This window comes from Salvelinus fontinalis, chromosome 19 (genome assembly GCF_029448725.1).
Source record: "Salvelinus fontinalis isolate EN_2023a chromosome 19, ASM2944872v1, whole genome shotgun sequence".
NCBI classification, from domain to species: Eukaryota; Metazoa; Chordata; class Actinopteri; order Salmoniformes; family Salmonidae; genus Salvelinus; species Salvelinus fontinalis.
This window is the reverse complement of record NC_074683.1, coordinates 11,584,659-11,611,627: the sequence shown is the minus strand read 5'-3', so window position 1 is coordinate 11,611,627 and position 26,969 is coordinate 11,584,659. Positions and strand designations below refer to the sequence as shown.

The 26,969-nt window shown below is 44.6% G+C and overlaps 1 pseudogene; it reads right to left on the bottom strand.

The window, feature by feature from the left end:
* Positions 1-954: 954 nt before the first annotated feature.
* LOC129817010 (protein lifeguard 3-like) lies at positions 955-26,706 on the bottom strand (annotated as a pseudogene).
* Positions 26,707-26,969: the final 263 nt, after the last annotated feature.

Below are 26,969 nucleotides of genomic sequence, written 5' to 3'. Positions count from 1 at the left end.
ACCCCTATCGTATTCCACACATTCTTTGCTATAGACAATGTGCCAAGGAGCTTGCTTTTCTCCAGTGATTCATTCGGGCGTTTTTATCACTACAAGCCTGGTTACTTGAGAAACAATGTAGAAGTCTTTTGATTACCTGTGGGGACGTCTGATGTCATGTTTGAAACATATTTCAGGGTTCATTATACTTTTTATAATTGGTGGACATGATAAAGCGCTTTTTGTCAGGAAAAGCACCATGGTGAAATGGCACTGAAAGGAATAGTGTCTGAAATCAACTCAAGGGAAGAACTCATCAGTAGGCTCATAATTGGAAAAGTCTCTACACTGATAAGCTGTATATGAGAACATGCTTTTTTCATTACATCCCCCCTCTATTCCATCCTAAATCAGTTAGGTTGGTGATTGGGTTGTAATTAAGTCCCCATGGAATAATTGCTTTTTCACAGACCGAACTGCAGAATCCTTCTGATATATACTTGTCTCGATTAAGGAGGGCTTCTGATCATCAGAAATGTATATCAAGGAAACTTCATCCCTTTCTACAGTGTATCACATACAATTTCTAAGAGAAGCGATGTTAGAATACACTGTCATTTGTAATATAGTATCAATGGATGCATACAAGCGCACAGTTGATTGAGCTTTTTTAACATTTACTGTATTGACAATATTTAATTATGTTTTAAATGTGTTCTGTTTCAGGAAAAGAGGCAACGTAAGGACAAAGTTTTTGAAAAAAAAACATAGGTCAAGTCATGTCATTCAGACAAGCCTGTTGCATTCATAACATCCATTCTGGGAATAATAAATATACATTTCATCTTAATTGAAAGTGTGCAGCACTCTCATAAGGTTACCATGTTAATGGTGTCAAAAGACAAAAAAAAAATTTGTTTAGGAGCAGCGACAGATTGAGTGAATAAATACAATAGAAGGATGATCCACACCAGGTCAAATGTCATCCTCCTGCCTTTGTTCTGTGGAAGCGCCAACTAGTTGCAAGAGGAAAATGAAGATCTGGACGATGTCAACATAAAGTGAAAGTACTCCAAAAACACTCCTCTGGGGTGATGGAAAGCTCACGTTTTCCGATGAGTAGCTAGGTGCTAAAATGTCAAAATAAAAATGGTTAATTCCATACAGGTTGGTTCAAGAGAAATGTCAATTTCTCCAATTCCCTCTGAAATACTGAGGGTTTTCAATGAACTCAACCAGTGTGTAAACGACAGCTCAGATTACAGCATATAGCATGTGAAGCCGTGAGACCTGCGAGTAGAAGAAAACACAGGACCTTCTGTACGGTATGTATAGGCCTACATTTATCACATACACGACATGACCAGAAGTATGTGGATTCCTGCTTGTCAAACACGGGCTCCCGGGTGGTGCAGCGGTCTAAGGCACTGCATCTCAGTGCTAGAGGCATCACTACAGACACCCTGGTTTGAATCCAGGCTGTATTACAACCAGCCGTGATTGGGAGTCCCATAGGGCGGCGCACAATTGGCCCAGCATCGTAAATAAGAATTTGTTCTTAACTGACTTGCCTAGTTAAATAAAAATAAAACATCTCATTACAAAATCATGGGAATTAATATGGAGTTTGTCCCCCTTTTGCTGCCTAACAGCCTCCACTCTTATAGGAAGGCTTTCCACTAGATGTTGGGACATTGCTGCAGGGACTTTATTCCATTAAGCTACAAGAGCATTAGTGAGGTTGGGAACTGATGTTGGGTGATAGGCCTGGCTCGCAGTTGGCGTTCCAATTCATACCAAAGATGTTCGATGAGGTTGGGGTCATGGCTCTGTGCAGGCCAGTCAAGTTCTTCCACACCGATCTCAACAAACCATTTCTTTATGGACTTCAATTTGCACACGGGGGCATTGTCATGCTAAAACAGGAAAGGGCCTTGCCCAAACTGTTGCCACAAAGTTGGAAGCACAGAATTGTCTAGAATGTCATTGTATGCTGTAGCATTAAGATTTCCCGTCACTGGAACTAAGGGGCCTAGCCTGAACCATGAAAAACAGTCCCAGACCATTATTCCTTCTCCACCAAGCTTTACAGTTGGCACCATGCATTCGGGCAGGTAGCGTTCTCCTGGCATCCACCAAACCCAGATTCGTTAGTCGGACTGCCAGATGGTGAAGCGTGATTCATCACTCCAGGGAATGCGTTTCCACTGTTCCATAGTCCAATGGTGGTGAGCTTTACACCACTCCATCCGATGCTTAGCATTGCACATGGTGATCTTAGTCTTGTGTGCGGCTGCTCGGCCATGGAAACCCATTTCATGGACCTCCCGACAAACAGTTATTGTGCTGACCTTGCTTCCAGAGGCAGTTTGGAACTTGGTAGTGAGTGTTGCAACCGAGGACAGATGATGTTTACGCGCTTCAGCACTTGGAAGTACTTTTCTGTGAGCTTGTGTGGCCTACCACTTCCCGACTGAGCTGTTGTTTCTCCTAGACGTTTTCACTTCACATTAACAGCCCTTACAGTTGACCGGGGCAGCTCTAGCAGGGCAGAAATTTCATGAACTTGTTGGAATGGTGGCATCCTATGACGGTGCCACATTGAAAATCACTGAGCTCTTCGGTAAGGCCATTCTACTGTCAATGGTTGTCTACGGAGATTTCATGGCTGTGTGCTCGATTTTATACACCTGTCAGCAACGGGTGTGGCTGAAATAGCCGAATCCACTAATTTTAAGGGGTGTTCACCTACTTTTGTATATATAGTGTACTTACAAATAGAGATACACCTTACTATTGAAGTGCATTTGATGTGAAAAAGATGCATGCATATTATTATTTCAGCTTTTTTTTCAGTAGTTTAACATTTGACCACACCGAGGCACTTACATACGTGAAGGATAGTACTATGGCGGTGATTATCCCAGTAACTAAGACTACGATGGCAAGAATACCGAAAAGTCCCCCACAAGATGTAAAATCCACCTGCCATGAGCATAGACATAGCTACATGTTATTCACATCCTTGGTCATACGACAATAAGGTCAAATTGTTGGAATGTTTCATAAGATGGCACATGAATGGGCTATGAACTAACTTCATATAGAAGGTCTAAAAAAAACAAACCGTGGAATGTGTAACAGTACAATAAGCATACATTTATGCTATTTAGATCATTGGTTTCATAAGGAGGAATTGCGCAAGATCTTACCCAACAGGTCTTAAAAACAGTCGCCCGTTGTAATCCTAGACAAAGGAGGCATTTGACACTGACAACAAAGACACTCTCACAAACAACGCTGTCGGTTCTAAAGAGGCAGGGTTATTACAACATGTACCTTAGTTTGAATGCAGAAGATACTGACAATTATACGCACAATTGTTGTTATTCCATCGGTCAGAAACACTGCTTTTGTGTCATAGTAACTGCAAGAAATTCAAAGTAGATTGAGTGACAAAACAAAAATTACACTGCACCTTACATGAGTATTTCTAGTAGCATTGTGTAAAAACAATATAAAAAAATATTAAAACGCTATTACAAACCTTGATATTGTTCCTGTCATGTAGGACATGGCCACTTTCTAAAATATGAAATATAAAACAAAGTCTTAAAATATCTATACTGTAGATATATTTCCATTATGTATTGTCATCGGTTAAAACATGAGATTATTTTGTGCAATCAATACTGACAAAAATGGCCAGCAGCACGAAATTCAAAGGAAAGCGCCTCCTAAACACAGATTATTAAGATCAAATATCAATCTCCGATGTTTAACACTGTACTGTTGTGTATATACAGTATGAAAAGGGCATGGATAATATTATATTGGCCCTTTGCAGCAGACAACAATACAGTAGGTGACAAAAAAAAATGTGCTGTAAGAAAAACAAGCTATTACTATGATAGGTAAAAAATATTTCAACCTCAAAGTTTCTCATGTAGAAATGTGTTACGATATTATATAATTCAGTAATAATTAATGAGTAATGAATGTAGTAAGGCCTTAATGAAGGCTAAATTAAATATGAAGTACTTACAATGATGTCCAATACACAACTGGGTTTTTAATTACAAAAACACGTACTTCCTCACTGTAAAATAGATTAAATGTTAAAATGTTACCATTACACAAATACAAAAAATGTATGAAAACACAAACAGAAAACAGCTCACATTAATATGAAATGGTAAGACAGAAACGATACAGTACATTGTTGACACTTACACAAATGTTAACACAGCCACAATTGATACAGTGACGTAATATATACCTGATAAAAATAATGATCACAGCAAGTATAAGTAGGTATGAGTTTAATGTGTTAAAGGTATAAGGTCTCATACTTTTCAGATGAATGCATCTCGAATAGAAGTGCTTTCCCATGCAGTAGAATATGTAAATTCATCATATTCCACTGCATTAGAAATAAGTGAGTTAAGACATGAAGTCAGTAATGACCAAGTAAAACTATTTTGGCAAACTTCACATATCAACATAATTTCTTTGTGCTACATAGCTCCAGAACCTGGGTTGGAGGTGAGCATTCCTAGAGGAATGGAATAGGGCCTCCAGGATGGAGGGTAGCCCAGATGGTACCCTGCTTGTCCTGGGTATTGAGCTGAGGACTGAGCTGGGTATGGTCCATCAGATGGTGGTGTTTGGGGTGCAGGTAACCCGTATCCTGGTCGGGGCTGTGGGTAGTTCCCATGCCTGGGGCCATGTAGTGCATCTTCATAGGCTAGAGGGAAATCCGACTTTGACATTATGATACGATATGGGCACCTTTATAAGACAGAGGGGTAAGAGGAAAACACTACGACAATGACATCACATAATTACAAATGACAGGTGGGGCATTTGGGGTTTAAAATACAAAGTCGCAGTAACTTCTTATCAAATAGGTTATGGGATTCTTGCATAGTTGACATGACACGTTTGATAACATCATCTTTTCCACAATACCCAGCAGATCACAGAGTACAAGTAACAGACACATCTCAACATCAACTGTTCAGAGGAGACTATGTGAATCAGGCCTTCGTGATCAAATTGCTGCAAAGAAACCACTACTAAAGGACACCAATAAGAAGAGACTTGCTTGGGCCAAGAAATACACATGCGGAGATCATCCGTTCACCCACACCGCGTCTCTCAAAAACACGGCGGTTGGAACCAAAAATCTCCAATTTGGACTCCAGACCAAATGACAAATTTCCACTGGTCTAATGTCCATTGCTCGTGTTTCTTGGCCGAAGCAAGTCTCTTCTTATTGGTGTTCTTTAGTAGTGGTTTCTTTGCTGCAATTTGACCATGAAGGCCTGATTCACACAGTCTCCTCTGAACAGTTGATGTTGAGATGTGTCTGTTATTTGAACTCTGTGAAGAATCTATTTGGCCTGCAATTTCTGAGGCTGGCAACTCTAATGAACTTCTCCAAAGTTCTTCTCCAAAATTTTCTGTATTGACTGACCTTCATGTCTTAAAGTAATGATGGACTGTCGTTTCTCTTTGCTAATTTGATATGTTCTTGCCATAATATAGACTTGGTCTTTTACCAAAAAGGGCTATTTCTGTATACCAACCCTAACTTGTCACAACACAACTGATTGGCTCAAACGCATTCAGAAGGAAAGAAATTCCACCAAATTAACTTTTAACAAGACGCACCAGTTAATTAAAATGCATTACAGGTGACTACCTCATGAAGCTGGTTGAGAGAATGCCAAGAGTGTGCAAAGCTGTCATCAAGGCAAAGGGTGGCTATTTGAAGGATCTCAAATATAAAATATATTTTGATTTGTTTAACACGTTTTTGGTTACATGATTCCATATGTGATATTTCATAGTTTTGATGTCTTCACTATTATTCTAGAAAATATCAAAAAAAAGGAAAAACCCTTGAATGAGTAGGTGTTCTAAAACTTTTGACCGGTAGTGTAGTTCAATATATTATCCATCTGAATAACCCAGCTTTCAACTAGAAACCTTTGAATTAGTCACTACAAAATAGTTACATTTCCCCTTAATCTGTAAGAATGTGTCAACAATGTTTCATAGTTTGATAGCCTACAATATTACTTACATTTCATACACTACCAGTAGATAACACTTCACTGTAGAAGTGGAGGCATAGGGGAATAGTGACCGAAATGGATCTGGGCTAATTACCTAACACCACATTGGCGGACCCTTGGGTGGGTTAGCTAGTTTTCCGTTTCTTTGCTTGTAGACTCTCACTTGACAGCGCTAAACTGTATGTGTAATCAATATGTAATTAATATAAGTGTATAAATGGGAATTCAGACTTTGCTATGGTTCGTGGTTGGCATGGACAACACAGCATGACTAGGAGGAGGGGAAAGGGTAGCACAGATGACGGAAGCGGATGTTTTGTTTGATACTGATGGCGGAGATGAGCGTGAGAAGGAATGGATTACAGCAGCAAACACATTGCAGATGGGTTGGATACGCTTGTGTCAGAGGTTAAGAAGAAGTGGACATATTTTTACTTTGTGCGTCCAAGGAGCAGAAGGAGTGTGCTTTGCACCTGAAAAATATCAGATTGGAATGTGTCATGTGTGGATATGGGAAGCAGGGTGCCTATCAATAGGGTTTTCTCTGGAGTGGCACTAGAATTGGGTGCAAAGGATGTAACTGAAGACGTAGATACAGTGGTTGATACATGCCAACTGACCCGGAAGTCTTGTACCCCGGTACCCAAAAATACATCCCTTTTCTAAAAACAACATTTCATAAAATAGCTAAATGCATTTATTTCCCTAAGCATGACCTTCATCCACATACCATTTTTTTTTTCCATCAACGTCCCACCAAACATACACAGAACACGACTGCCATGTTCTCAGAATATTCTCAGAATATAAGATAATGTTCTAGACATGTTTCATTGGAACGTTGCAAGAACATTCCTGTGTGTCAGTCATCAGGTCCTTTCCAGACGGTCCCAAAGAAATAGGATGTTTTTGCAACATTCCCATGAAACATGTCTAAAACATTAATATGACTCCTGGGTCGCATACAAAGCCCTCCCCCGCCCTCCTTTTGGAAAATCTGACCACGACACCCTTTTGTTGCTCCCAGCCTATAGACAGAAACTAAAACAGGAAACGCTCGTGCTCAGGTCTGTTCAACGCTGGTTCGGATACCAATCGGATTCCACGCTTCAAAATTGCCTCGATCACGATAGCGTCGGACAAAAACATTGTTGAATACGCTGATTCGGTGAGTGAGTTAATTAGCATGTAATAAGACTTAAGATTTCCTGGGGTAACAATGTAAGAAATAATAAAATAAAAAAATACTGCATAGTTTCCTAGGGATGCGAAGCGAAAAGGCCATCTGTTGGCTACGGAAGATCTCTTTAAATTGAGCTCAGGTGCATCCTGTTTCCGTTGATCATCCTTGAGATGTTTCTACAATTTCATTGGAGTCCATCTATGGAAAATTCAATTAAATTCTACAGAAGCCAATTCCTTCAACCTCATGGCTTGGTTTTTGCTCTGACATGCACAGTCAACTGTGGGACATTATATAGACAGGTGTGTACATTTCCAAATCATGTCCAATCAATTGAATTTACCACAGGTGGACTCAATCAAGTTGTAGAAACATCTCAAGGAAGATCACTGGAAACAGGATGCACCTGAGCTCAATTTCCCCTTTGTTGTTATGGGTGTGTAGTTTGATGAGGGGAAAAAATTTATTTAATACATTTTAAAATAAGGCTGTAATGTAACAAAATGTGGAAAAAGGCGTTGAATTCTTTCCAAGTGCACTGTAAGTGTGTGAATTAGACAATTGTCGAAATGTAACGATTACTTTTGGGTGTCAGGGAATATATATGGAGTCAAAAGTACATTATGTTCTTTAGGAATGTAGTGAAATAAAAGTCAAGGTTGTCAAAAATAAATAGTAAAGTACAGATTCCCTAAAAAACTACTTAAGCTGAAGTTTCAAGTGTTTTTACACCACTGATATACAGTAGTTCATGTGGCCTAAATCTGAAATAATTGGATTCATATTTACTGATTCACACGGTTAATACAAGCCAATGATACTGAGAAACTGTGATATCACAGTGAGTAATTGGACCTTTTACAGATTTTGTCATCGGAGAAGAAATTATACTCCATATCTATAGAAGACCAATTAAAAGACAGTGGAATGGAAACTGCTGTTGACATTCTGTTTAGCAAGTGAAATGCATGTTTGCCCTCTGGATCAATATCAATGACACGTTCCAACTTCCTTTGACATTGTATCACAGAATTGGGCATATTACATGCAATTTCCCATAGAAAAAGTTTGCCTTAACTAGAATTTTCACTACAACGTATGTTGTACAACAAAAAGCAGTCGAAGATAGAATAATGATTTACTAAGCAGCTGTGGCCAAGACTTACTGTGTGAGGCCAGGAATGTTTTCTGTTGCATTCCCCATAAACACGACATGAGCTGTGGAGTTTAAGTCTTTTGTCACCCCCACTGTGGTCCCTAGGGTTAAAATGGAAAAATGTCAATAATAAAAAAAAAAGGTACTTTATATCCCATTATAAATGTGTGGAAATGAACCTAAACAGAACATGTGAACTTAATATCACATTGCATTTAATATTTGAATAGATCCATAGTAATTTGCATTAAAAGCAATGGTGCTCTTGTAACAGTATAAACTTTACGTCGTCCCCTCGCCCCGACCCGGGCGCGAACCAGGGACCTTCTGCACACATCAGCAACTGACACCCACGAAGCGTCGTTACCCATCGCTCCACAAAAGCCGCGGCCCTTGCAGAGCAAGGGGCAACCCTACTTAATGTCTCAGAGCAAGTGACGTAACTGATTGAAATGCTACTAGCGCGCACCCGCTAACTAGCTAGCCATTTCACATCCGTTACACTCACCCCCCTTTCAACCTCCTCCTTTTCCGCAGCAACCAGTGATCCGGGTCAACAGCATCAATGTAACAGTATAACTTTAAAACGTCCCCTCGCCCCGACACGGGCGCGAACCAGGGAACCTCTGCACACATCAACAACGGTTGCCCACGAAGAATCGTTACCCATCGCTCCACAAAGGCCGCGGCCCTTGCAGAGCAAGGGGCAACCCTACTTAATGTCTCAGAGCAAGTGACGTAACTGATTGAAATGCTACTAGCGCGCACCCGCTAACTAGCTAGCCATTTCACATCCGTTACACTCTCTGTTCTCACCAGTGTTTTTGTGTGCAGAGGATTGCTTCTAAAATCACCCTTTCATTCTCAAGGACTGCCTAAAGGGTTAGAGAAGCATCAGTTATCATCAACAGGGTTGTCACGATCGTTATAAGGAGTGGACCAAGATGCAGCGTGGTATGTTTCCATTCTCTTTATTTTTTGAAGAGCAACTCAAAGAAAAAAAAAAAAAATCGTAAAACGTGACGCTACAATAGTGCTCACAGGTAACTAACTATATATAGTCAAGATCCCAGAAAGCACAGTGGGGAAATGGCTGCCCAAATATGATCCGCAATCAGAGACAACGATAAACAGCTGCCTCTGATTGGGAACCATACCAGGCCATCATAGATATATAAAACACCTAGGTAACCCACCCTACTCACACCCCGACCTAACCAACATAGATAATACAAAGCTCTCTATGGTCATGGCGTGACAAGGGTAAACATCCATATCATATTAAATCACTAAATAGGCTACACCAGAACCATATATTAAGGGTGTGTTTGTAAATTCAATCTGGAGTGCCAGAGTGTGCTCAGAGTGCGCTTTGAGTGTTTGTAAATTCAGTGCATTGTCAGATTGTCCATTGGTAAATTCGATCGTTTCGATCTCCGAACGTTCTGAGCCACACTGGATTCTCTGGACGAGGAGTAGGGTTGATCAGAGGAGTAGGGTTGACTGCACTCAGTCAGCTATATAAGGAAATAAGCAAACAGGAAACCACTCACCCAGAGGCGGCGCTCCTAGTGGCCTTTCATGCAGGGAAACTTAAATCAGTTCTATCAAATTTCTATCCAGATGTTAAATGTGCAACCAGAGGGGAAAAAATTCTAGATCACCTGTACTCCACACACAGAGACGCGTACAAAGCTCTCCCTCGCCCTCCGACCACAACTCTATCCTCCTGATTCCTGCTTACAAGCAATAATTAAAGCAGGAAGCACCAGTGACTCGGTCTATAAAAAAGCGGTCAGATGAAGCAGATGCTAAACTACAGGACTGTTTTGCTATCACAGACTGGAACATGTTCCGTGATTCTTCCAATGGCATTGAGGAGTACACCACATCAGTCACTGGCTTTATCAATAAGTGCATCGAGGACGGCATCCCTACAGTGACTGTACGTACATACCCCAACCAGAAGCTATGGATTACAGGCAACATTCGCACTGTGCTAAAGGGTAGAGCTGCCGCTTTCAAGGTGCGGGACTCTAACCCAGGAGCTTACAAGAAATCCTGTTATGCCCTGCGACGAACCATCAAACAGGCAATGCGTCAATACAGGGCTAAGATTGAATCATACTACACCGGCTCCGACGCTCGTCTTATGTGGTAGGGCTTGCAAACTATTACAGACTACAAAGGGAAGCACAGCCCTGAGCTGCCCAGTGACACGAGCCTACCAGACGAGCTAAATCACTTCTATGCTCGCTTCGAGGCAAACCACACTGAGGCATGTATGAGAGCATCAGCTGTTCCGGACGACTGTGTGATCACGCTCTCCGTAGCCGACGTGAGTAAGACCTTTAAACAGGTCAACATACACAAGGCTGCGGGGCCAGACGGATTACCAGGACGTGTGCTCCGGGCATGCGCTGACCAACTGGCAGGTGTCTTCACTGACATTTTCAACATGTCCCTAATTGAGTCTGTAATACCAACATGTTTCAAGCAGACCACCATAGTCCCTGTGCCCAAGAACACAAAGGCAACCTGCCTAAATGACTACAGACCCGTAGCACTCACGTCCATAGCCATGAAGTGCTTTGAAAGGTTGGTAATGGCTCACATCAACACCATCATCCGAGAAACCCTTGACCCACTCCAATTTGCATACCGCCCAAACAGATCCACAGATGATGCAATCTCTATTGCACCCCACACTGCCCTTTTCCACCTGGACAAAATAAACACTTATGTGAGAATGCTATTCATTGACTACAGCTCAGCGTTCAACACCATAGTAGCCTCAAAGCTCATCACTAAGCGAAGGATCCTGGGACTAAACACCTCCCTTTGCAACTGGATCCTGGACTTCCTGATGGGCCGCCCCCAGGTGTTGAGGGTAGGTAGCAACACATCTGCCACGCTTATCCTCAACACTTATCCTCCCCTCCTGTACTCCCTGTTCACCCACGACTCCAACACCATTATTAACACCAGATGACACATCAGTGGTAGGCCTGATCACCGACAACGACGAGACAGCCTATAGGGAGGAGGTCAGAGACCTGGCCGGGTGGTGCCAGAATAACAACCTATCCCTCAACATAACCAAGACTAAGGAGATGATTGTGGACTTCTGGAAAAGGATGACCGAGCACGCCCCCATTCTCATCGACCGGGCTGTAATGGAGCAGGTTGAGAGCTTCAAGTTCCTTGGTGTCCACATCAACAATAAACTAAAATGGTCCAAACACACCAAGACAGTTGTGAAGAGGGCATGACAAAATATGTTCACCCTCGAGAAACTAAAAAGATTTGGCATGGGTCCTGAGATCCTCAAAAGGTTCTACAGCTGCAACATCGAGAGCATCCTGACTGGTTGCATCACTGCCTGGTACGGCAATTGCTGGGCCCCTGACTGCAAGGCACTACAGAGGTTAGTGCGTACGGCCCAGTACATCACTGGGGCTAAGCTGCCTGCCATCCAGGACCTCTACACCAGGCGGTGTCAGAGGAAGGCCATAAAAATGGTCAAAGACCCCAGCCTCCACATTCCAGAGCTTCCGGCGATAGTTTCCAGTCCAGAGCTTCCGGCGACAGTTCCCAGTCCAGAGCTTCCGGCGACAGTTCCCAGTCCAGAGCTTCCGGCGACAGTTCCCAGTCCAGAGCTTCCGGCGACAGTTCCCAGTCCAGAGCTTCCGGCGACGATCCACGGTCCGGAGCCTCTGGCGACGATCCACGGTCCGGAGTCTCCGGCGACGATCCATGGTCCGGAGCTTCGCACCCGAGCCGCCCCCGACGCCCTGTGTCATCCATCATAGATGCCCACCCGGACCCTCCCCTATTGAGTCAGGTTTTGCGGTCGGAGTCCGCACCTTTGGGGGGGGGGGGGGGGGGGTGTACTGTCACGCCGTGACCATAGTAAGCTGTTTATCCTCTGTGTTGGTTGGGGCGTGATAGTGACTTGGGTGGGTCAACTAGGTGTTTTGTATTTCTATGGTGGCCTGATATGGTTCCCAATCAGAGGCAGCTGTTTATCGTTGTCTCTGATTGGGGATCATATTTAGGTAGCCATTTTCCTCATTTGTGTTTTTGGGATCTTGTCTATGTTTAGTTGCCTGTCTGCACTATTTGTATAGCTTCACGTTTCGTTTGTTGATTTTGTTGTTTTTGTTCAGTGTATCATTCATTAAAAGAGAATGTACGCATACCACGCTGCGCCTTGGTCTCACTCATACAACGATCGTGACATTATCTCTCTGCTCTATGCCAAACAGTGTTAAATGACTGGAAATTACCTTAAAAAGTGCAGCAACAAAAAAATGCTCAATTCAATGGAAATATGTGTAGAATTGCTGAAAATGTGCTTTACAACAGGAACATTCTCTACGCTGCCAAGACTCTTTTCTAGCTAATACACTATGTTAGAATTTTACACTTCCTCTTCCAATGAACTGTGGGGAGGTATAAATAATGAAACTGTCTACCAAATGTATTCATTTTAAAACGTTGATTACTTCTACTTGCCAGTATTATTCACCTAATGATAAGACGTGACTCTTTTTTTCTTGCTGACATGATGGGGGTCACTGGTTTGCCTGTGCGGGGGTCTCTGGGCAAGAAAATTTTGAAAACCCTGGCCTAATCCAGACTAAGCAATCATTGTATGCATATGGGACAGAGGCCAGATTGGCACCAGAGCTGGCTACATCCAATCAAAGAGGGTCTTATTCCGGCAAAGAGGAAGTGCCACATGAGATAATGAGCCATTATGACAGTCAGTAAAAGCACTTTCAGAGGCTCATCCATAAATTTACATCTAAAAATGTATTGCTCTGGGTTGCATCAATCGCCCCCAAATAACCTTGTGGATAGTGACTTATTTACTGAAATCCACTGTATAGCATGTAGTATTCCTACCTCACCATATGTGTTGTATATTAACATGATATAGACTTCATAGTGTCCCAACTATTTCAAGAGGGAGTATTATTTCAAGAGAGAAAAAGTAATATTTACAAAGTAGGCATAACCATGACCCATCACCCACCTCAACTCTCTGTGGGTCTGCAGAGTCTATGACCACTGCAACGCTAGAGGCGGTGTCAATTAGGATTGAATGGCGGGAACACGGTTACCAAGATTTACCGCCCAAAACCACTCCCTTTTCCTGAGATAAATAACTGCGAGAAACCTGTAAATTATTTACATGAACACCATGGCGTGAAATGAAATTAGTTTCTCTACGGCCTCTGTATGATGAATCAACGCTCAGGATGGGGACAGCCAGCGCAGTTCACAATGCATGTAGACTTATCATCTCATCATCGAATCTTTTATTATTGTGACATGTAGGCCTACATTTGCTGCAGCATAGCCTATGCTACAGTAATATAATTCATGTCTAATTTACCCATCTCCATCTGGCTTTCGGGGGTCAGTTTGAAAACCCCTGGCCTCACCTTTATTTTTACTTGTAAAAATGTTTTATTTTTAATTGTAGCTGCAAAGTTTTTAAAAAAGCCCATCACTCGAATGTCGTTGCTTTAAATCAGTGCATGCTTGAGCACTCTCTCTCCATCAACTCCATTAAAATTGCATCCAAAATACATAATCCTGTTCTAGATTGATATATTGCCATATATATAGATGTCCTAGCCTACCATTTTCAGGTAATACATTCAATGGAGTATTAGCCTGATATGTATTGAATTGAACGATGGGTTATGCATAATAAGCTTTTAACTTATAGCCTCTGTCTCTTGTGCAATACGCAAGTATCTGTGCTCTACTGGCCTCTTTAAAAAACGCTCCTTAGCTCTTGTAGTGCCATGCAGGAAAAGCTAGACTAGAATAGCTTGCTGGATATTTTTTTGACATTTCTTATACCAATAGACTATTCCAGGAGGGACGCAAGCTTTTTTTTTCTGAATGTTAAATACAGCAGCCAATGTCAGAGCAAAAACCAAGCCGTGAGGTCAAAGGAATTGTCCACAGAGCTCTGAGATAGGATTGTGTCGAGGCACAGATTGGGGTAAGCGTACCAAAACATTTCTGCAGCATTGAAGGTCGCCAAGAACACAGTGGCCTCCATCATTCTTAAATGGAAGAAGTTTGGAACCACCAAGACTCTTCCTAGAGGTGGCTACCCGGGCAAACTGAGCAATCGGGGGAGAAGGGCCTTGGTCAGGGAGGTGACCAAGAAACCGATGGTCAAGTGAAAGAGCTCCATAGTTCCTCTGTGGAGATAGGAGAACCTTCCAGAAGGACAACCAACTCTGTTGTCTCTCCACCACCAGACGGAAGCGACTCCTCAGTAAAAGGCACATGACAGCCCGCTTGAGGTTTGCCAAAAGGCACCTAAAGGACTCAGATCATGAGAAACAAGATTCTCTGGTCTGATGAAATCAAGATTCAACTCTTTGGCCTGTGCCAAGTGTTACCTGGCACCATCCCTACGGTGAAGCATGGTGGTGGCAGCATCATGCTGTGGGGATATTTTTCAGCATCAGGGACTGGGAGCAAAGTACAGAGAGATCCTTGATGAAAATCTGTTCCAGAGCGCTCAGGACCTCAGACTGGGGCGAAGGTTCACCTTCCAATAGGACAATGACCCTTAACACACAGCCAAGACAATACAGGAGTGGCTTCGGGACAGGTCTCTGAATGTCATTGAGTGGCCCAGCCAGAGCCCGGACTTGAACTTGATCAAACATCTCTGGAGGGGGCCTCCCGGGTGGAGCAGTGGTCTAGGGCACTGCATCGCAGTGCTAACTGCGCCACCAGAGTCTCTGGGTTCGCGCCCAGGCTCTGTCGCAGCCGGCCGCGACCGGGAGGTCCGTGGGGCGACGCACAATTGGGCTAGCGTCGTCCGGGTTAGGGAGGGTTTGGCCGGTAGGGATATCCTTGTCTCATCGCGCTCCAGCGACTCCTGTGGCGGGCCGGGCGCAATGCGCGCTAACCAAGGGGGCCGGGTGCACGGTGTTTCCTCCGACACATTGGTGCGGCTGGCTTCCGGGTTGGAGGCGCGCTGTGTTACAGAAGCAGTGCGGCTTGGTTGGGTTGTGCTTCGGAGGACGCATGGCTTTCGACCTTCGTCTCTCCCGAGCCCGTACGGGAGTTGTAGCGATGAGACAAGATAGTAATTACTAGCGATTGGATACCACGAAAATTGGGGAGAAAAGGGGATAAAAAAATAAATAAAAAAAACATCTCTGGATAGACCTGAAAATAGATGTGCAGCGACGCCCCCTATCCAACATGACAGAGCTTGAGAGGATCTGCAGAGAAGAATGGGAGAAACTCCCCAAATACAGGCAGCGTCATACCCAAGAAGATTTGAGGCTGTAATCGCTTCCAAAGGTGCTTCAACAAAGTACTGAGTAAAGGTTCTGAATACTTATGTAAATGTTTTAACTAAGTCAGTTAACTAAGTCAAGAACAAATTCTTATTTACAATGATGGCCTACCGGGGAACAGTGCCTTGTTCATGGGCAGAACGACAGATTTTTACTTTGTCAGCTCTGGGATTTGATCCAGCAACCTCCAGCAACCTGCCGCCCCATGTGTAGATTGATGAGGGGAAAAAAGAATGTAATCAATTTTAGAATAAGGCTGAAACGTAACAAAATGTGGAAAAAGTCAAGGGGTCTGAATACTTTCCACTGTATCAAAAGAACATCCCTGGTCATCCCTACTGCCTCTGATCTGGCGGACTCACTAAACACATGCTTTGTTTGTAAATGATGTCTGAGTGTTGGAGTATGCCCCTGGCTATCCTGAAATAAAAATGGTGCCATCTGTTTTGCTTAATATATGGAATTGGAAACTATTAATTATTTTACTTTTAATGCTTAAGTATATTTTAGAAATGACATTTACTTTTGATACTTAAGTATATTTAAAACCAAATATTTGAAGACTTTTAATCAAGTAGTATTTTACCAGGTTACTTTCACTTTTCCTTGAGTAATTTTAGGTATCTTTACTTTTACTCAAGTATGACAATTGGGTCTTTTTTCCACCACTACTGTATACAGTGTCAAGAAAAAGTATGTGAACCCTTTTGAATTACCTGGATTTCTGCATAAATTGGTCATCACATTTGATCTGATCTCTTTTCTCTGTATATATCAACGATGTCGCTCTTGCTGCTGGTGATTCCCTGATCCACCTCTATGCAGATGACACCATTCTGTATACATCTGACCCTTCTTTGGACACTGTGTTAACTAACCTCCAAACGAGCTTCACTGCCATACAACACTCCTTCTGTGGCCTACAACTGCTCTTAAACGCTAGTAAAACCAAATGCATGCTTTTCAACCATTCGCTGCCCGCACCCGCCCACCCGACTAGCATCACTACTCTGGACGGATCTGACTTAGAATATGTGGACAACTATAAATACCTACGTGTCTGGCTAGACTGTAACTCTCCTTCCAGCCTCATATTAAACATCTCTAATCCAAAATTAAATCTAGAATCAGCTTCCTATTTCGCAACAAAGCCTCCTTCACTCACGCCGCCAAACATACCCTCGTAAAACTGGCTGTCCTACCGATCCTCGACTTCGGCAATGTCATTTACAAAATAGCTTCCAATACTCTACTCAGCAAACTGGATGCAGTCTATCACAGTGCCATTTGTTTTGTCACCAAAGCCACTTATACCACCCACCACTGCAACCTGTATGCTCTAGTCGGCTGGTCCTCGCTACATATTCGTCGCCAGACCCACTGGCTCCAGTTCATCTATAAGTCTATGCTAGGTAAAGCGCCGCCTTATCTCAGCTCACTGGTCACAAGAACAACACCCACCCGTAGCACGCACTCCAGCAGGTATTTCTCAATGGTCATCCCCAAAGCCAACACCTAATTTGGCCGACTTTCCTTCCAGTTCTCTGCTGCCAATGACTGGAACGAATTGCACAAATCGCTGAAGCTGGAGACTAATATTTCCCTCACTAACTTTAAACATCAGCTATCTGAGCAGCTAACCGATAGCTGCAGCTGTACATAGCCCATCTGTAAATAGCCCATCCAATCTACCTACCTCATCCCCATATTGTTTTTATTTACTTTTCTGCTGTTTTGCTCACTAGTATTTCTACTTGCACATCACCATCTGCTCATCTATCACTCCAGTGTTAATTTGCTACATTGTAATTACTTCGCTACTATGGCCTATTTATTGCCTTACCTCCTCACGCCATTTGCACACACTGTATATAGACTTTCTTTTTTTCCTTATTGTGTTATTGATTGTACGCTTGTTTATTCCATGTGTAACTCTGTGTTGTTGTTTGTGTCGCACTGCTGTGCTTTATCTTGGCCAGGTCGCAGTTGTAAATGAGAACTTGTTCTCAACTAGCTTACCTGGTTAAAAATGACAGCTTTGCACATGCTTGGCATTCTCTCAACCAGTTTCACCTGGAATGCTTCCAACATTCTTGAAGGAGTTCCCACATATGCTGAGCACTTGTTGGCTGCTTTTCCTTCACTCTGCCGTCCAAGTCATCCCAAACCCTCTGAATTGGGTTGAGGTTGGGTGAATGTGGAGGCCAGGTCATCTGATGCAGTACTCCATCACTCTGATGCAGTACTGCTTGGTCAAATAGCCCTTACACAAACTGGATGTGTTTGGGGTCATTGTCCTGTTGAAAAACAAATGACAGTCTAAGCACAAACCAGATGGGATGGCGTTTCGCTGCAGAATGCCGTGGTAGCCATGATGGTTAAGTGTGCCTTGAATTCTAAGTAAAATTACTGACAGTGTCACCAGAAAAGCACCATCACACCTCCTCCTTGCTTCACGGTGGGAACCATCCATCAGTTCACCTACTGTGTCTCACAAAGACATGGTTGTTGGAACCAAAAATCTCAAATTTAAGTAATCATGTCAAAATAATTTGAATGCCTAAAAATTCTTATATATAAAAAAAGACTGCATTAGTCACCATTTAAAAAAATAATAATCTTGGTTTTAGGAACTGTATTATGCTCTTCCATGGCTTACTTTTTCACTGGGGTGTAAAAATTGTGAAATACACAAAGGGTTGTTTCCCTTTGGGAGAATGTCATTTGCGTAGTTCTCGCTTCCTTCTCAAAACCCGTTGGATGAGCAAGCCAGAGGTCCCTCCATCTCATCTTCTCCTCCAATGGGTTTAAAAAAAGTGAGGATGCGAGGAGTACACAATTGAGATTCTCCCAATGTCATCCTTCTGTCACGTTCCTGACCTATTTATGTTAGTTGTTATGTGTGTTAGTTGGTCAGGACGTGAGGTTGGGTGGGCATTCTATGTTTTCTGTTTCTGTGTTGGTTTTGGGTTGCCTGGTATGGCTCTTAATTAGAGGCAGGTGTTTGGCGTTCCTCTAATTAAGAGTCATATTTAGGTAGGCGTTGTCACAGTGTTCGTTGTGGGTGATTGTCTCCTGTGTTTGTGTATGTCGTTGCGCCACACGGGACTGGTTTCGGTTTGTTTGTTAAGTGTCATTTATGTGTAGGCTTTTTCCCTGTTCGTGCGTTCTCGTGTGTTATGTGAGTCCGTCGTTCAGATCTGTTCTACACCGTTTATTTGTTTTGTTAGTGTATAGTCAAGTTCGTGTTTTTTCGTCTTGTCATTAAATTCATTATGTATTCAAACTCCACTGCGCCTTGGTTCAATCCCTGCTCCTCTTCGGATGAAGAAGAGGAGGACAGCCGTTACAGAATCACCCACCACTCCAGAGCCAAGCAGCGGAGTCGATGGAGAAAGGGACGGGAAAACAAGGATTTCTGGACTTGGGAGCAGATAATGAATGGAGAAGGTCCCTGGGCTAAGGCAGGAGAAAATCGCCGTTCTCAGGAAGAGAGGGAGGCAGCTAAAGCCCAGGAGCGGTGGTTTGAGGAGGCAGCAAGGAGACGTGGCTGGAAGCCCGAAAAGCCATGGGAGCAGCTGGAGGCACTGGGGAGAGCAGAGGCTACCGGAGAGAGGAACCGGAGCTATGAGGGAACGCGTCTGGCACGGAAGCCCGAAAAGCCCGTAAGTAATTCCCAAAAATTTCTTGGGGGGGGGGCTAAGAGGTAGTGGGCCAAGGGCAGGTAGGAGACCTGCGCCCACTTCCCAGGCTTACCGTGGAGAGCGGGAGTACGGGCAGGCGCCGTGTTACGCAGTAGAGCGCACGGTGTCTCCTGTACGAGTGCATAGCCCAGTGCGGGTTATTCCACCTCCCCGCACTGGTAGGGCTAGATTGAGTATTGAGCCAGGTGTCATGAGGCCGGCTCAACGCGTCTGGTCTCCAGTGCGTCTCCTCGGGCCGGCATACATGGCACCGGCCTTACGCATGGTTTCCCCGGTTCGCCTACATAGGCCGGTGCGGGTTATTCCACCTCCCCGCACTGGTCGGGCGACCGGGAGCATTCAACCAGGTAAGGTTGGGCGGGTTCAATGCTCAAGAGTGCCAGTACGCCTCCACGGTCCGGTATTTCCGGCACCACCTCCCCGCCCCAGCCTAGTACCTACAGTGTCTACACTACGCACTAGGCTACCAGTGCGTATCCTGAGCCCTGTTCCTCCTCCACGCACTCTCCCTGTAGTGCGTGTATCTAGCCCGGTGCCTCCAGTTCCGGCCCCACGCACTAAGCTACCAGTGCGTCTCCAGAGCCCTGTACAAACTGTATCTTCTCCCCCTACTAATCCTGATGTGCTTGTCCTCAGCCCGGCGTCACCAGTGCCGGTACCACACATCAGTTATAGAGTGGGCTTTGAGAATACAGTGTGCCCTGTCCCTGCTCCCCGCACTAGTAGGAAGGTGCTTATCCTTAGCCCGGTGCCTCCAGTTCCGGCACCACGTACCAGGTCTACAGTGCACCGTATCCGGCCAGAGCCATCCGTCTCCCCAGCGCCATCTGAGCCATCCGTCTCCCCAGCGCCATCTGAGCCATCCGTCTCCCCAGCGCCATCTGAGCCATCCGTCTCCCCAGCGCCGTCTGAGCCATCCGTCTGCCAGGAGCCTGCAAAGCCGCCCGTCTGCCATGAGCCTGCAAAGCCGCCCGTCTGCCATGAGCCTTCAGAGCCATCCGCCAGACAGGAGCCGTTAGAGCCGTCAGCCAGACAGGAGCCGCTAGAGCCGTCAGCCAGACAGGATCTGCCAGAGCCGCCAACCAGACAGGATCTGCCAGAGCCGCCAACCAGACAGGATCTGCCAGAGCCGCCAACCAGACAGGATCTGCCAGAGCCGCCAACCAGACAGGATCTGCCAGAGCCGCCAGCGAGCCATGAGCAGCCAGAGCCGTCAGCGAGCCATGAGCAGCCAGAGCCGTCAGCGAGCCATGAGCAGCCAGAGCCGTCAGAGAGCCATGAGCAGCCAGAGCCGTCAGAGAGCCATGAGCAGCCAGAGCCGTCAGAGCGCCATGAGCAGCCAGAGCCGTCAGAGCGCCATGAGCGTCGAGGGCCGTCAGCCTGCCATGAGGGTCGAGAGCCGTCAGCCTGCCATGAGCGTCGAGAGCCGTCAGCCTGCCATGAGCGTCGAGAGCCGTCAGCCTGCCATGAGCGTCGAGAGCCGTCAGCCTGCCATGAGCGTCGAGAGCCGTCAGCCTGCCATGAGCGTCGAGAGCCGTCAGCCTGCCATGAGCGTCGAGAGCCGTCAGCCTGCCATGAGCGTCGAGAGCCGTCAGCCTGCCATGAGTGTCGAGAGCCGTCAGCCAGCCATGAGCGTCGAGATTCGTCAGTCAGCCATGAGCTGCCCTTCAGCCTGAAACGGCTAGATACCCAGAACTGCCCATCAGTCCAGAGCTGTCTCTCTGTCCGGAGCTGCCTTTCAGTCCGGAGTTGCCCCTCTATCCTGATCTCCCTCTCTATCTTAATCTACCTCTATATTCTTATCTATCCCTCTGTCTTGATTTATCTCTCTGTCCCAGTGCTGTCCTTATTAGTGAGGTTATTAAGAGGATGTTGTGGGGGAAAAAAGAGGGTGGACATTCTTAGAGGGAGGAAGCTAGGATGGATTATGGTGGGGTGGGGACCTCGCCCGGAGCCTGAGCCACCACCGTGGTTAGATGCCCACCCAGACCCTCCCCTAGACTTTGTGCTGGTGCGTCCGGAGTTCGCACCTTGTGGGGGGGGTAATGTCACGTTCCTGACCTATTTATGTTAGTTGTTATGTGTGTTAGTTGGTCAGGACGTGAGGTTGGGTGGGCATTCTATGTTTTCTGTTTCTGTGTTGGTTTTGGGTTGCCTGGTATGGCTCTTAATTAGAGGCAGGTGTTTGGCGTTCCTCTAATTAAGAGTCATATTTAGGTAGGCGTTGTCACAGTGTTCGTTGTGGGTGATTGTCTCCTGTGTTTGTGTATGTCGTTGCGCCACACGGGACTGGTTTCGGTTTGTTTGTTAAGTGTCATTTATGTGTAGGCTTTTTCCCTGTTCGTGCGTTCTCGTGTGTTATGTGAGTCCGTCGTTCAGATCTGTTCTACACCGTTTATTTGTTTTGTTAGTGTATAGTCAAGTTCGTGTTTTTTCGTCTTGTCATTAAATTCATTATGTATTCAAACTCCACTGCGCCTTGGTTCAATCCCTGCTCCTCTTCGGATGAAGAAGAGGAGGACAGCCGTTACACCTTCACCATGATGAAAGGCAAAGAACTCACAAACAAAAAGAGACAAATGGTTCTTGACCTTCATAGATCACCCAATGTAGTACAATTTTTTATTATTTAACATGTATTATAAACTGGGTGGTTCAAGCCCTGGATGCTGATTGGCTGACAGTCGTGGTATATCAGACCGTATCCCACTGGTATGACAAAACATTTATTTTTACTGCTCTAATTACATTAGTAACCAGTTTATAATAGCAATACGGCAGCTCGGGGGTTTATGATATAAGGCCAATATACCACAGCTACGGCCTGTGTCCAGGCACTCCGTGTTGAGTTGTGCATAAGAACAGCTGTTAGCTGTGGTATATTGGCCATAGACCACAACTCCTTGGGCCTTATAGCTTAAATATACCACTTACCGCTATTAGGGCAATAATTAAGAAGTTTAAAACCACTGTAACAGTGGTAAACTTGCCCGGTAGAGGATGCAAGTGTATCTTGTCCCCAAACACAGTGAGGAAGATGTTTCCAGAGGCCAAGAAAAATCTAACGGTCACAGTTGGAGAATTACAGAACTTGGTTGCATCTTGGGGTCACCAAGTCTCCAAATCTACAATTAGACGCCACCTCCATGAAAATAGTCTCTTTGGAAGGGTTGCCAGAAAAAAGCCTTTATTCAGAGTAACCAACCAATGTTAACGCCTGGAGTTTGCTAAAAGGCATTGGCACTTGAATAATGGTGGTATGATCAGATAGATGTGTTAGTTCTTACAGGTAAGCAGAGAGGAAGTGGGTCTACAACAGACCCACGTTTGGAAAGTCTGTTTAATAATTTGATCCTTTAGATATTTTGTCTCAAATTCTGCCCGTCATAATGACCAACCACCATGCCCACCGGCACAGTAAGTTGAAATGGAATTATATTTAACTTCTGGCTTCCCATGGACTGTTTTCGTGCAACCAAATATACTAGCGTTGCTTTAAATGTATGTAAATGCACCCGCGTTGTTAAAAACACCTAAGGTCAACTACATCATGCACTTTACCAATCAGGGGAGAGTGGGGTAAGTTGAGTCATAGGGGTAAGTTGAGCTGCTCTTGTTTCGAGGAAACCATACACAAAATTCATAAGAGTTAATAAGAGGTCATTTCATGGAGTCTGTGGAGGAAGAAACCACATGGAAATAGTGGTGAGCAAGTGATGTCCAAAAACTGTTAAATTAACTTAAATGAACTTAAATGAATTTATTGTGTTAGGTTTTGTTGGGGTAGGTTTCTTGTTCCTTGTCAATCATTGGCTTATTGGTGAAATCAGCAATCAGACAATATCTTCTTTAAGTAAATCAATCAAACCTTTATTAATGAAATTGCAGACAGAAGTTGACAACGGAAACACAGCACACACGTTTCAGAGTAAGTTCTGCAAAATAAAAAGGTCAAAGTTGCTTTAATATACTTGCAGTCAACCCCTAGTGATGTTACTGCCTACGTCATCACCTTCTACTCATGAGACCAAGCCCATGCATATACTGTTATACAAACCTGCAGGAGAAAACAATAGTCCCGTGTTTTCTAAGGGCTCAGCAGTGATTTTCCATTCACGTGTGGCTTACAGTGAGTGGTATGTCTGACCTGTCTCTTATCTATTTACTCCCCTGTAGGGGTCTGTGTCTATGTATCTCTTTTAGCCTTTGAGGTGCTTTCTCACAGACACCCTGCTTTGACTGCAATGGCTCACACATCTGCTCAGACTGTTTCTTATAAGAGGCAGAGACTAGAAAAGAACGGTGGAACAGTATTAAACCTTATGATGCATATATTGCTAATCTGTGGTCCAGGACCCTATAAATGTAGTGGGGGAGGGTCTTATAGCCCTTCCCCTTCTATTAATACAACATAAGCATAAGCAATTATTATAATACATCAATCATTTGGTGCAGCCCTTATCATGACACCAAGGTGACCCCCATCAGTTTCATGATGCTTGTATCTAATATTTAAACCAAATAGTCCATGAGCCAGACCCCAAATTTGGACCGTCGGGCTCACTTGGGCCGACGATGTTGCATAGTGATTTTTTTGAAAGTCTATGTCCCGAGAGTTGGTAAATGTTTGATAGCAGTGCAGCAATGGTAGCTTTCTGTGTTATCACTCTTTCTTTCATCCCTCCATCCCATTCATTTTCAGAATGTTCTGGTCAACAGAACATTGTCCTTTGACCTCTAGGGTGCATATCAGAATTACCAGTTTGACAATTGGTTCTGAAAGGTCATGAAATTACCTTTCAAATGATCAACAAAACAGCAAACTTTGTAAGCACCAGCTACAACTATTAGTTAAAAATCCCCCATATTGTGCCATTGAGCATTGACATTAGAATGTTGGAAGCTTAGCCATAGAATTCCATGTATTGGGGCAGCTATGTGTTTGGATTGTAACTTGCGCAAACGTGGCTAGAACAGGGCTTTGAAAAGATGTGTAGATACAGGGCCATCATATAATTTATACATTAACCCCACAGAAGCCTTTTTTCAAAAGGACCATCAAACAACTCAATGAGATCTTTGGGACAATTTCGCATGACCATACCTGTATGAAATATAATTGGAGACTGCCCAAATAAACATCTTCTCACTGTCAAATGCGTTTATTTTCAGCGAACTTAACATGTGTAAATATTTGTATGAACATAACAAGATTCAACAACTGGAACATAAGATTCAACAACTGAGACATAAACTGAACAAGTTCCACACACACGTGACAAACAGAAATTGAATAATGTGTCCCTAAACAAAGGGGGGGGGGGGGGGGGGGGGTCAAAATAAAAAGTAACAGTATCTGGTGTGGCCACCAGCTGCATTAAGTACTACAGTGCATCTTCTCCTCAAGGACTGCACTAGATTTGCCAGTTCTTGCTGTGAGATTTTACCCCACTCTTCCACCAAGGCATCTGAAAGTTCCCGGACATTTCTGGGGGGAATGGCCCTAGCTCTCACCCTCCAATCCAACAGGTCCCAGATGTGCACAATGGGATTGAGATCTGGGCACTTCGCCTGGCCTTGGAAAAACACTGACATTCCTGTCTTGCAGGAAATCACACACAGAACGAGCAGTATGGCTGGTGGCATTGTCATGCTGGAGGGTCATGTCAGGATGAGCCTGCAGGAAGAATACCACATGAGGGAGAAGGATGTCTTCCCTGTAACGCACAGCATTAAGATTGCCTGCAATGACAACAAGCTCAGTCCAATGATGTTGTGACACACCGCCCCAGACCATGACGGACCCTCCACCTTCAAATCGATCCCACTCCAGAGTACAGGCCTCGGTGTAATGCTCATTCCTTTGACGATAAACGCGAATCCGACCATCATCCCTGGTGAGAGAAAATCGCGTCTCGTCAGTGAAGAGCACTTTTTGCCAGTCCTGTCTGGCCCAGCGACAGTGGGTTTGTGCCCATAGGCGATGTTGTTGCAGGTGATGTCTGGTGGGGACCTGCCTTAAAGCAGGCCTACAAGCCCTCAGTTCAGCCTCTCTCAACCTAATGCGGACAATCTGAGCACTGATGGAGGGATTGTGAGTTCCTGGTGTAACTCGGGCAGTTGTTGTTGCCATCCTGTACCTGTCCCGCAGGTGTGATGTTCGGATGTACCAATCCTGTTGTTACACGTAGTCTGCCACTGCGATCAGCTGTCCGTCCTGTCTCTCTGTAGCGCTGTCTTAGGCATCTCACAGTACAGACATAGCAATTTTTTGCCCTGGCTACATCTGCAGTCCTTATGCCTCCTTGCAACATGCCTAAGGCACGTCCACACAGATGAGCAGGGACCCTGGGCATCTTAATTTTGTTATATTTCAGAGTCAGTAGAAAGGCCTCTTTAGTGTCCTAAGTCATCATAACTGTGACCGTAATTGCCTACCACATATTAGCTGTTAGTGTCTTAACGACCGTTCCACAGGTGCATGTTCATTAATTGTTTATGGTTCATTGAACAAGCATGGGAAACAGTGTTTAAACCCTTTACAATGTGTCTGTGAAGTTATTTGGATTTTTGCTAATTATCTTTGAAAGGCAGGGTCCTGAAAAAGGGACATTTCTTTTTTTGCTGAGTTTATATATAGTATATGTATACACTGCTCAAAAAAATAAAGGGAACACTTAAACAACACAATGTAACTCAAAGTGAGTCACACTTCTGTGAAATCAAACTGTCCACTGTCCACCACTTAGCTTCCTAAGTGGACAGTTTGATTTCACAGAAGTGTGACTCACTTTGAGTTACATTGTGTTGTTTAAGTGTTCCCTTTATTTTTTTAAGCAGTGTATATATATATTGAGGCAGACCAGGGGGTTTGGTCAAGACGTTTACACAGATCAGACATGGACAGAGTATGAATAGCTCGGTTTCAAGGGTGTTTATTTAAATAATAAATCACAAAGATACCGTCTTCTGGGCTCCGGGTCTTGCTGTATCCTGTCGGGCACAAAAACTGAACTCCCTGGGAGGCCAACGGTACCTGCCAATATCCTTTGGTCAGGTCAAGGGTGCTGATGTACCGGGCCTTTCCCAATCGGTCGATGAGCTCGTCCACCCTTGGCATGGGGTAGGCATCGAATAAACTTATGGCGTTCACACCCCGGAAATCATTACAGAAGCGGAAGCTACCGTCCAGTTTGGGCACCAACACGATGGGGCTGCACCATGCACTGTAGGACTCGTCAATGACCTCCATCCTCAGCATAGCCTCCACTTCTTGTTTCACGGCCTTCCTTCGGGCCTCCGGAATCCGATATGGCCTTTATCCTACTGTTTCCCCGGGCCGGGTACGGATGTGGTGTTCAATGAGGGTTGTGCGGCCCGGCTTCTCGGAGAACACCGCTTCTCGGAGAACACATGTTCTGATCGACGAGCTCCCTGAGCTCTTGCTTCTGGGCCGGGTCAAGGTCCTCATTGCTCGGGACTACCACTGGTACTGTTGGCGTCCTGGGTCCCGAC